Genomic DNA, 12866 nt, shown 5'->3' on the forward strand with positions numbered 1-12866 from the left:
AGATCTTATATTTTGTGTAATAGCACCCATATATTAATAACATAACATTACCTAGTATCTTTTAAATACTTATTAATTAAAAGGTTCCACTTTCATCAGTCTTTTATTAATTCTTATAATGCATTTTTTGTGAAATTTTACTGCTATACATTGCATGCCAATAATTAAACATGCCAAAGTTCACATTTGAAAACTTAGTTATTTAAAGAATTATTTTTCTGATACATCTATGCTAATATTCAGTATTTTGTAGGTCAACATGTTTCATTTTTTAACTCCATTTTACTGCATTTTTTTCATATAGGTTTCCTTTGATTAATAAATTGTATTTTTGTTTTTAACATTATATTTATGATTTGGATGGTAATTTTTCACTCTGTATTATTTATAAAAATGTGGTGTTTAATTAAAATATAAATTGCTGGGTTTCACTTGGGGCAAATTTAAAGAAACAAGTATAAGTCAGACATTTCTTTCTTTTTTTTTTTTTGAGATGGAGTCTCACTCTGTCATGCCCAGGCTGGAGTGCAGTGGTGAGATCTCAGCTCACTGCAACCTCTGCTTTCTGGGTTCAAGCAATTCTCCTGCCTCAGCCTCCTGAGTAGCTAGGGCTACAGGGTGGGCCACCATGCCTGGCTAATTTTTGTATTTTTAGTAGAGACAGTGTTTCACCATGCTGGCCAGGCTGGTCTCGAACTCCTGACCTCGTGATCCACCCGCCTCAGTCTCCCGAAGTGCTGAGATTACAGGCGTGAACCACCACGCCTGGCCCCATAAGTCAGACATGTCTATTGCCTATAAAAGTTACTTATGTGATATTTGCCTGTACAAATATTGCCCCATTTTATTAATTATCTTGTTTATTTCTTTTCTCAGGTGGTTGTGTTTCATTGCCTAGATGAGTAGTAAAAAAGGCAGTCTAAAATTACCGTCTATTTATTGTTTGAATATACGTTGAGAAAAACACTTGTTATTTGAAGTAATTTTTGAAAAATATAACGTTTTGATACATATAAATATTTGTGATTAAAAACATAAAATTACTATCTTAAACATTTTAAAGTTGTACATTTCAACTATATGTTTAGTACTTTTAAGTATATTTACATTTTTTGAAAGAGATCTCTGGATCAATTTTATCTTTAAAAAGTACAATTTAATGTCCAATAAACTGTCTTCTCTTTCTCTTTTTTGCTTCTGGAGAACATCATTTTACTTTCTGTTTTGTCTGTCTCTTTTTGACTATTTTATTTTAGTCAACATATTTTTTCCCACATCTTTAATTCTTAAAAATAAGTTATTCTGCTCTCAGTTCAGATTCATCAGGAAATTGAATCATATCCAGAAGAATTAAAACTGAAAGACTAATATGTTTGTTAAAGCAATGCAGATTGCCATAGTAATAAACCCTAAAATTTCAAAGGCTTAGCAAAATAATACATTTTCTGCTTACATAGACATCCCCTTTGGTTTATTTCTGGTTAAGAAAACTTCTTTGTGATTATTCAGAGATTAGATTTGTAAAAATATTCTAACTGCATTTTCCTCTTCCTTCACCCAATAGATGAAAAAAGATGCAAAGAAGACATATTTGCTTTTTATCCACACATCATTTCCAATCACTATGCTGAGCAAAGTCAATGTGAGCAGAGCTGAGAATAGCAGTTTTCTGGCAGGACGGCCACTTCTGAGCAAAAAATGACACAATAAAAGTATAAATATTTAATAGTAAGCTAATATATTTTCAGCACATTAAGCATATGCATGAATAAAATTATTGTGGTATAATATTCATTTTGTTGATTCCTATTGCGCTCAGGTAATATCAGATAAAAAAACAGCAAATATAGAGCAAAAATAGTTATTTGAAATGGAAATATTGTGAATAAAGTTATTCTGTCAATTAAAGTAAAAATATTTTTATCTCCTACTAATCGTCTTACCTATAGTTGTACAGTATCAAATGCTTTTTATTAACAACTGTACTTCATATAAGTATTCCATTTATATCACCCTTCTTCATGGTTTCAATGCCTTCTGCACTTCATATCAGTGAAAAACAGGCGAGCTGGTACCAGGAAATTGATGTGGTGCTATTACTACTTTAAGAGTGATGACGTGTAATCCTAGCACTTTGGGAGGCCGAGGCAGGCGGATCACGAGGTCAAGAGATCCAGACCATTCTGGCCAACATGGTGAAACCCCATCTCTACCAAAAATACAAAAAGTAACTGGGCATGGTGGCATGCACCTGTAGTCCCAGCTATTAGGGAGGTTGAGGCAGGAGAATCGCTTCAATCTGGGAGGTGGAGGCTGCAGTGAGCCAAGATCGTGCCACTGCATTCCAGCCTGGTGACAGAGTGAGACTCCTTCTCAAAAAAAAAAAAAAAAAAAAAAGTGATGTTGAAGAGCACTTGTCTGAATTGTTCCCATGTTGCAAACACTGTGATTTGGCCCAGAGTACACACATTTCTTATTTTCCTCTAAATTTACTGATGAAATAAAATTCTTAGCTAAGAAAGGTTTGATCTCATTCAAACATGTTTTATGAAATTTGGTTGACATTTCAGTGTCTCTGACTTAAATGGAATATTGAAAATTTCCATGAATCCAAATAGAGTGTCATACATGAACAATCTTTTATAAAAACCCATTCTGAGGCAGAGTAATATTCATAAAATTTCTTTATAATATAGAAGAAATGTGTTAACTCTGTTCCCAGTAATCAACTCTGAACACTGAGCATTCTCATTCCCCAGTATTCACCCTGAGTCGTTCAGGAAAAATTGGTATCTCTGTAAGGAGACAGGTGTTTGGGGGAAGGTCACAACATTGCACATAAATGCTTTCTACATGCACCTGTTAGGATCTTAATCTAATTGGTCTATCATTTGCCTGGCTAGACAATTACTGAATCTAGTCACACTATTTTGTTTTTTGCAGCTAATGACATCTATTACCTATAAGTTTCATACAATAACTTGCTCAGCTGAAACATGAGTCTTTTGTTAATTTACCCTAAATTGAGGGACTACATTTGCAATTTCCAATCTCTCAGTGTTAAGGCAAATCAGAGAAGAGTAATATGTGTATGTAATATGCATTTTCTTGCATATTAAAATTCTTCTCACATTGCATTGGACACTCTAGGCAGCCACCTAAAAAACAGTCCCTCCTAACTTTTTAGCCAGGATATCAGATTTCAAAAGCTCAAGGACTTAATAATTGGCAAAGCCAAACTCTTGTCTTTGCTTCTTGACCATTTCAAAGAGCATGGCAATTATGCCAAGCCTTTGAAAGATGTGGTTCTGATGACTTTTATTTCAAATGTTTTCTCTGATTGTCTTATTGCATTAATCTAAGAGAAACTATCTACATAAAAATTTATGCATTCAAGAAATATTCATGTTAAGGTGTTCAAAGTTCAATATTCTATTACAGAATAGTAGAATTCTCTAAAATTACAACGTCAGATTATTATTAATAAATTGTTTTTTCAACATTTTCTAATGTGGAAATTAAAGAATTGGGTATGTTTTTTCATGATAAGTTCAATTCTAGGAGGGCACTCACTTGTCTGCATGGCATTTTTGTCATGAATTATGTAAAACTGAGTTATCAGAATGGTGCAGAAATGCTAATTTAATCAGAATGAGAAAGAATTCAGCCTTGTTGGTAGACTGTTGGTATCCCAGAGGCTGACCATTTACTTCAGCTGTGTAGACATTGCTTCATAATGCCAGGGAGCCCTTGCAACCAAGTTGCCTTTATTTCCCATTCATGTGATCATGTTCTGGTCTCTGTTTTTCGTAAGCTGTCCCAGATGAGGGGTGATTATTTCTTGCATAAATGAGATCCCTTCTTTTTTCCCTGCCAGGAGATCCTCCTATTCTCCCTACTGAAAGCAACGTGTTGAAGACAGAAATGGAGACAATATAAAAATATATCCTTTGCCATGTGGCCACCATAAGCAGCTTACAATCTGGCTTACCTGGAAGTTTGACTAATTTCAGGGAAGCAGGGTTGTTTTTCTATAATGTGCTCTTTCTCTTAAAAGCACCTCTGATTAAGTTTAGTCTAATCAAGATAATCTCTCTTATGATAAACAGGAAGCCAATTGATTAGTAACCTAATTACATGAATAATGTCCCACCACAGTCACACATTTTCTCACACTAAGAGAAAAGGATTACACAGCAGGTGTGCACTGAAGTGGGAACCTGAGGGTCTTCTGAGAATTTTGCCTACCCACCTGAATAGATTTCTAAAATAGTCTTTTAGTTGCTTTTGTTGTCTTTCTAAGTAAACAAAGATATCATCTGCAAATAATAATTAATTTCACTGCTTTTCAATTTTATTCATTAAAATAATGATTTTTTTCTGGCTTATATGAAGTTATTTCTCATTTATATTATACATTCACATACATACATATATAACAACACAAATGTGTCCATTTTTAATTTTTGTTAAATTTTTAAGAATGGATGTTAAAGATAACTTATTTTCTGTTTGAAAGTGTTTTTATTGTTGTATTCAACAGTATTATCTCTGGAGTCAAAGTTCCTTGTGTTTTAATGCTGGCTCTGCTACTGTGAGCAGGTTATTTCTGTGGCTCTGTTTCTTTCTTTGTAAATTGAGGATAATAATAATACCTTTGTTATTAAGTTACTGAGTGTATTAGTCCATTCTCACACCGCTATGAGGGCATACCCAAGACTAGGTAAATTATAAAGGAAAGAGGTTAACTTGCCTCACAGTTCAGCATGACCAGGGAGGCCTCAGGACATTTACAATCATAATGAAAGGGAAAACAAACACGTCCTTTTTTATACGGTGGCCAGAAGAGAAAACGTGCTGAGCAAAAGGGAGAAAAGCCCCTTATAAAACCATTAGACCTCATGCGAACTTACGCATTATCAAGACAACAGAATGAGGGTAACTCACTGCAGGATTCAATTACCTCCCACCAGGTGTCTCCCATGACACACAGAAATTATGTGAACTACAATTCATAATGAGATTTGGGTGTGGACACAGCCAGATCATATCACTGTGCGAACAAAATTTATTAACACATGTATAGTATTATGGTTAATGCTCAGTACAAATTTGCTATTATTAATGAGATATTTATATGCTGAATTATGTTAATACATGCTTTCAAACAAATATTTTTCCATTACACATTGAGTTTTCCAACCAATAGATAAATATATAAATTACAATTTTGTTCTAAATATGGTATATACATTTAGAATAATAGTATACACAATGGAACATTATGTAGCCTTAAAAGGGGGAAACACTGTCAATTGAAAAAATATGGATAAATTTAGAGGATATTTTGCTAAGTACAAAAGCCAGACACACAAAGAAAAATACTGCATGATTTCACTTATGTGTAGAATCTAATAAAGTTGAAATAACAAAGTAGAATGTGGAAAAATTGGTTATCAGAGGCTGTTGTTGATAAAAGAATGCAAAGTTTTACAGACAGGATAAAGAGGTTTTCAGATCTATTGCACAGTAGGGCGATTATAATCAATGATAATGTAGGTATATTTCAAAATAACAGTAAGTTTTAATGTCTCACCACAAAAAATGATAGGTGAGGTGATAGATGTTAGTTAACTTGACTTAATTAGTCCATATTTTATACACGTATCAAAACATTACACTGTACCACATAAATGTATACAATTTTAATGTGTCAACCAAATATCCCAGTAATACATGTGTTTTTTTTTTATTAACTTTAAAAAATAGGGCCAGAGAAATAAATGTTTCTTCATATCTTATAATTTCAGGAACAGTATACATGTATTTTTAATTACACATGGCTTATCACTCAATAAAATGTTAATTATCACTGTTCAGAATAACACAATGCTTGCTTTCTTTTTTTTGAGATGGAGTTTTGCTCTTGTTGCCCAGGCTGGAGCACAGTGGTGTGATCTCGGCTCACTGCATCCTCCACCTCCCAGGTTCAAGTGATTCTCCCGCCTCAGCCTCCCAAGCAGCCAGAATTACAGGCATGTCCCACCACGCTCGGCTAATTCTGTATTTTTAGTAGAGATGGGGTTTCTCAATGTTGGTCAGGCTGGTTGGTCTCAAACTCCCGACCTCAGGTGATCCGCCTGCCTTGGCCTTATGAAGTGCTGAGATTACAGGCATGAGCCACCACGCCTGGTCTTATTTGATAATAGAATACTTTCAAAGACAGACTCTAAAGCAACTGTTTAAAGTAAAATTCTCTCAAGATAAATGATTTCCTTCACTTATAGAGAAAAGTTATTTAAATATTGATTTTAAACTACCTTTAAATTTATCAAGTGAACATAAAAAATTAGTTGGCAAAAAATAATTAAACAAGTAGATCAGAAAACAATTTGCCTCTTTGCCTAATTTTAAAACTGAACAACACTCAGCATTTAAGTGTTTATTATCTGGCATTTCTAGAGTGGTAAAAAGCAGTACAAGATGAGGGATCTTTCTTTAGTATTTATATTCATGCTGTATGAGAATATATGAGAATTTGCCAAAGATAATATTAAAAATATCCATCGACTATTATATTCCCAAACTGACCAATTAAAATGAACATGGATTGAACCCCCTGGTGTGGACACCTTGTTGTTCCCAGGCTTAACATTGGTTCTGATCTAAAACACTATACAAATCACCAGAGCTAATAAATTTTCTGTACACTCACTATATGCTGGGCACTCTTCTGACACCTTTATTTGTATTAATTGCTTTAATTTTACCAAAAACCTAGGATTTAGGTAGTGTTATCCTTACTGTAAAGATGAACAGTCAAGCACAGAGATGTCAAGAAACTACCTCCAGGTCACACAGCCCATAAGTGTCAGAACCAGGATGCAATCAGAGACCACCAGATATTGAGTTTTAATATTAACCATTATGGCCAGCCCCCTCACACTCAATGTTTTTTTTTCCATTTTTTATTTAACATTTTTAGTTTGAATTTTCTAATTTAGTAGAAATGAAGCAGAATTTAAAAACAACTTTTTTGACCCTTAGATAGTATGGAGAACTTCATTTTGCATTCAAAGTACTCATAACAAAGCCTAACATGAATACTTTGGTCGGTAAACGCTTTCTAACCACGTTATTCCTCTCATTACTTAAGAGTCACTAATGATACTTTTGAAAAATAGCTTTTACACTAAGAGCTACAATGAAGCTGGGTGCAGTGGCTCAAACCTATAATCCTAGGACTTTGGGAGGCCAGGCATGTGGATTACTTGAGGCCAGGAGTTTGAGACCAGGTTGGCCAACGTACTGAAACTCCATCTCTACTAAAAACATAAAAATTAGTCGGGTGTGGTAGCAGTGACTGTAATCCCAGCTACTCGGGAGGCTGAGGCAGGAGAATCACTTGAACCTGGGAGGCAGAGCTTGCAGTGAGCCGACGTCATGCCATTGCACTCCAGCCTGAGCAAAAGAGTAAAACTCCATCTGAAAAAAAAAAAGCTAGAATAAGCCTATTATTTTATTTAAAATTTGTGATCTAAATGTACAACCTTATTCATTGAGTGCTCTAAAGTTTCTGAAAGTTTTGAAAACACTAATAAAAGAATACTTTTTCATATGGAATGATTAAAGAATATTGTTTTCTCAGTTACTAAAATGAAACAAATTAGAATTACTAATCAGTCGCTTACAATGTGGTTTTAAATGTTGTTTAATGACCACATGTGTAGTTTCTTTGAGCTCATTTTAACAATTTATTTCTACTGCTTCTTCACTTCTGTTAGAAAATAATTAAAATTTATGTTACTAAATAGGTGTGAATTTTATTTTAATCTTAGTGATCATCTTAAAAGGCCTTGTATACTTACGATCATAGAAACCCTTTTCACTACTTACATTTAGAAGAGAAATAATTGCTTTGCAGTAAACCAAACAGGGCAATTGTTGCTCAAAATGATCAGTGATTCCAACATTAGTACCATCATCTAGCTAGAACTTAGAGATATCTGCATGTTGAAATTGTTTTAACTTATAATATTTAGAAACCATAAATTTCTATAAAGAACTAAAATATGTATCAATGCATTTTCCTCAGTTTTTCTGTGCTGTTTGTTATTTAATTTGTCAGCAATAGCAATAGAAACTCTGCATATTGTGGGTCCAGCAGAGCATGGGACGAGCCAATGCGCTTTAGGGCTTTTACTTTCAGCTTGGGCACCTTTAGTTTCTGGTGCTGATGGCAATGTAATGGAAGACACTGAAAATCAGGTGTTGCCCTCTGTCACATGATTGGTTGTGAACACAATAAACGTCATTGCATGAAAACAACTGAGTAAATGTTTTAACCCAAAAGCTGCCATAATCTCCAAAATTTTCCCAGAAAAATGACCAAAATGTTGGCTACACTTAGGTGACTAAGAGTGAAAACTATAGACTGTGAACCCCACCCACTCAAAAGTAATCATAAAATAATGGAAAAATCTCTCAAGATTGTAACATTAATATGAAAAAAGAAATATTCCAAATTTTAAATCCACAGAGCTCATTTTATTTGCAACATTTAACATTCACACTAAAAAATACATGATTCTGCATGAAAACATAAGTTGTGCTATAAATATATCATAAAAATTACATTTAATAATTATCCCTTAATATTAACTCTCTGGTAAGTTTAATTTCTAAGATATATTTTCTAACTAATTTTGTGTATGCTACACTTTGTCTTAGAATCTAATAAAAAATTTTTACTAAGACAGACAGTGCTTCCTGATTTAATCTTCTCACCTGTAGACAGTGTATGCCTCTTACCTCAATTAACTGATCTGGAAGTTACATCGAGAAGCTATAAATAAGCTCAAACTCCCAAGTTTAACACAGTTTTTCACCATATTAAAAAATTCCAAACTTCTCATCAGAACCTACAAAGTACTGTGTGAAATGACATTGTACAGAGAGAGCAGTGAGAAAGCTGTAGCCATAGCACAGAAAAAAGGGGAAGAGCTGTGATGGACACATCATTTGGACAGACATAAACAGACACAAAACAAAAGATAATCAGAAAATTTAAAAAGCAGAATTTTTATTTAAATTCAGAGGCAGCCTGGGAACAGATGTCCTCTGCACATGCAGAATCAATGTTATATTTTCACCATGAATATTTTCCATCTGTGGCTGAGAGTTACAAAGAAACTCAAGCAGGAATAATTATGGCTGATTATGAAGCATCTAGGACACAGATAGCCCTATCTTACATTTGTGCCTTAGTCTCTTTTTACACTGCTATAAAGATACTACCCAAGCCTGGATAATTTATGATGAAAGGAAGTTTAATTGACTCACAGTTCCACATGGCTGGGGAGGCCTCAGGAACCTTACAATAATGGGAGAGGGTGAAGGAGAAGCAGGTATCTTCTTCACTAGGTGGCAGGAGAGAGGGAAGGGAGGAAAAATTACCACTTATAAAACCATCTGATCTCATGAGAACTCACTCACTATCATGAGAAGACCATGGGTATCATTCTGTTCCTGGCTCCTTCCAAATATAATGCTCTTTTTATATTTCAAAAGCAAACATACTTTCCCAACAGTCCCCCAATGTCTTAACTCATTTTAGCATTAATGCAAAAGTCTACACACATCTGAGACAAGGCAAGTCCCTGCTGCCTATGGGCCTGTAAATCAAAAGCAAGTTAGTTACTCCCAAGATACAATAGGGGTACAGGCATTAGATAAATTCTATTTCAAATGGGAGAAATTGGCCCAAACCAAGGAGATACAGGCCCTATGCAAGTTTGAACTCCAACGGGTCAGTCATCAAATCTTAAAGGTCTGAGATGATCTCATTTGACTCCATGTCTCACATGTGGATCATGCTGATGCGAAGGGTGGGCCCTCATGGCCCTGAGCAGCTCCTTCATGGACTGGAATTGAATGCCTGTGGCTTTTTCAGGTGCACAGTGCAAGCTCATAGTGAATCTGGCATTTTGGGGTCTGGAGTATAGTGGCCTTCTCACAACTCCAGTTCGCAGCTTCAATGGGGACTCTGCATGAGGGCTCCAACCCCACATTTCCCTTCTGCATTGCCCTAGCACAGGTTCTCCATGAGGGCTCTGCCCCTGCAGAAGACTTCTGCCTGAATACAAATTTGACCTATGGGAAAAAAAAAATTCTTCAACTTATTTGCAGTTAAAAACCACTGGCAGTCCAGGTGTGGTGGCTCACACTTGTAATCCCAGCACTTTGGGACGCCGAGGCAGGTGAATCACCCGAGATCAGGAGTTCGAGCCCAGCCTGGCCAACATGATGAAACCCCGTCTCTACTACAAATACAAAAATTAGCCAGGTGTGGCGGCATGTGCCTGTAGTCCAGCTACTTGGGAGGCTGCGGCAGGAGAAACACTTGGATCCAGGAGGTGGAGGTTGCAGTGAGCCGAGATCGCGCCATTGCACTCCAGCCTGGACAACAGAGCAAGACTCCATCTCAAAACAAACAAACAAACAAAAAACACTGGCAAAAAAGATATTACTAGAGATGTCATTCCCCTACACTAATAGTATATTGTTACCGTCTTTTACTTAGAACCTTAAGATGGCAAATTAACACTTCGTTCAAAGCACTATAGTTTTAACATATTAAAAACAACTTTGTTTAATGAAAAAATTATGTTCACACATAATCTTTAAATTTTTAAAAAATTTATTGCATTTTATTTACATAAAGGTACAATTGATAAAATAATTTACTACTAATATTCAAACGTTTTCCTCTCACTAGAATTCAGAATATTACTCTGAACACCTGCCTTATACATCACTAAAACAATGTTAAGTCAACAACAAAGAGCCTCTCCATTTACATTTTCATTATGCATCTTACAACTTAATGTCCTTACTCTTCCATAGAAAAGTTCATGAATAATGGACACCTAATAAAAAACTATGTCTCATATCTCTGATGCAACAATCACACAAATACTTTCACAACGGGAAGAAAGAATCAACATGAAGTAATCTGAGACTTCAGATACATTATTATTTGCTTTTCAGAAAATCTAATGTTTTTCACAGAAAAAGAAGCATACCTCGAATGTAACTATAAATCTCTAAAAAAATCTACTTTACAATGTATATAGTGTTACCTTTGGACCTTTTTTACACTCAACACTCTGATTTAGTGTAACGTCTGAAGTTTCAGTGCCTTCATTCTTTCTATTGTGAATCCTCAAATGTTTATATAGACTTAATTTTTGATTAAATATATTTTCCCCATTTACTAGATCTGCAAAAATATTTAGCATAAACTGGTGTTTTCTAAGCTGTAGTTTTGGTACAAATGTTTTTTCACATTCATTACATTTTTAGACTTTCCAATATAAAGTCTCTGATGTTCAACAAAGTCTGAGCATCTGCTGCAGGGTTTTCCTTTAATATAAAATGTGCACAATAAAATCTGTAATGCAAGTAAAGGTACTACAATCCTTTTTGTAATGTTTGTCTTCAGAATAAATAGTCTTTAAAGACCTATATTTTCTGAAAGGTCTTTTTATAGTAATCACATTTATAATGTAATCACATTTATAATGGATAGAGTCTTCCTGTCACCCAGGCTGTGGTGTAGTGGCTTGATCTCGGCTGACTGCAACCTCTGCCTTCCAGATTCAAGCAATTCTGCCTCAGCCTCCCGAGTAGCTGGGACTACAGGCACATGCCAACACACCCAGCTAATTTTTGTATTTTTAGTAGAGATGGGGTTTCACCATGTTGGTCACACTGGTCTTGAACTCCTAACCTCAAGATCCACCCACCTTAGCCTCCCAAAGTGCTGGAATTGTAGGCGTGAGCCACCACACCCGGCCTTTAATGCTTTTATTAAGTATGAATCTTCTGATATTAAGATGTGAGTGGATATTAATGGCTTTTCACATTCTTGTATTTGTACAATTTTTCTCTAACATAAATCCTTTCTAGTGCAATAAGGTGTGAGAATTTGTTAAAAGTTTTGCCACATTCTTCATAGTTGTAGTTTTCTTCAGTACAAATTATCTTACCTACCATAAACGTGTGACTACCATTTAAAGGCCTTGCCACATTGAACACATTTCTAGAGTTTCTCACCAGTACGGTTTGTTTCTTAGAAAAGACTGAGGTGTGGTTAAATGCTCCATCACATTTTTTATGTATGTGGAGTTTCTCTCCGGTATAAAATTATTTAATTAATAAGGATGGAGAACCAGTTAAAGGCTTTGCCACCTGTTTTTTCTACAATTGCTGGGGTTCTCTCCAATATCAATTATCTTACATTTATTCAGGTTTAAGGACTTTTTAAAGACATTGCCATATTCCTTATTGTAGGGTTTCTCTTCGTATTAATTCTCATGTATAATAAGGGTTCAAGACTAGTTGAAAGCTTTACCACATTCTTTGCTTTTGTAGGGCTTCTCTGTAGAAAGAATGATCAGATATTGTGTAAGGCCTGAGATGTGCTTAAAGGTTCTGTCACATTTTTAACCCTTGTAGGGTCTCTCTAATACAAATTCTCTTAGGCTTTGGAAGGCTCAGGCAGGTGGATCACCTGAGGTCAGGAGTTCGAGACCAGCCTGCCCAACATGTTGAAACCCCATCTCTACCAAAAATACAAACATCAGCCAGTGTGGTGGCATGCACCTGTAATCCCAGCTACTCAGGTGACTGAGGCAGGAGAATCAATTGAACCAGGAAGGCAGAGGCTGCAGTGAGCCAAGATAGTGCCACTGCACTCCTGCCTGGGTGAAAAAGTGAGATTCCATCTTTAAAAAAAATTGTTTTTAAAAATAAATTCTCTTAGGTTCATTAAGGTGTGAGGGCTGGTTAAAGGCTTTGTTACA

The sequence above is a fragment of the Pan paniscus genome, chromosome 6 (assembly GCF_029289425.2).
Source record: "Pan paniscus chromosome 6, NHGRI_mPanPan1-v2.0_pri, whole genome shotgun sequence".
NCBI classification, from domain to species: Eukaryota; Metazoa; Chordata; class Mammalia; order Primates; family Hominidae; genus Pan; species Pan paniscus.